This window comes from Oratosquilla oratoria, chromosome 34 (assembly GCF_046742065.1).
Source record: "Oratosquilla oratoria isolate Oo_2021 chromosome 34, ASM4674206v1, whole genome shotgun sequence".
Taxonomy (NCBI): Eukaryota; Metazoa; Arthropoda; class Malacostraca; order Stomatopoda; family Squillidae; genus Oratosquilla; species Oratosquilla oratoria.
In genome coordinates, this window is record NC_134810.1 from 34,655,603 (window position 1) to 34,656,017 (window position 415).

Consider the following 415-nt stretch of genomic DNA (forward strand, 5'->3'; position numbering starts at 1 on the left):
GGTCCTGCGATTGTGTGAGCTGTTGTTTGATCTTTTTTACAAAACCTGTTCGATATGACTGACCCTGCATAAATTACAAATTTCTTGGTATCGATTCCCAGATATCTATTTTTCATGACAATTTTAAATCCCCCAAAGCATTTATTTGCTTCTCTCAAGCTACAATTTACCTCCACCTCCATTCCTCCCTTTCCTGCCACATGGAATCCCAAATACTTAAAGCTATCCACTTCCTCCAGCCTCTCTCATTTTAGACTTACTTCCAACTCACTGCCATCCTCTACCACTGTACATTTTATCACCTTGCTTTTACCAGGATTTACCTTCAACTTCTCCAATCGCGCACCTTCCCAAACTCCGTCACTACCTTAATCCCACCTTTGGCCCTGCCACAAGCGCAGTGTCGTCAGCAAAC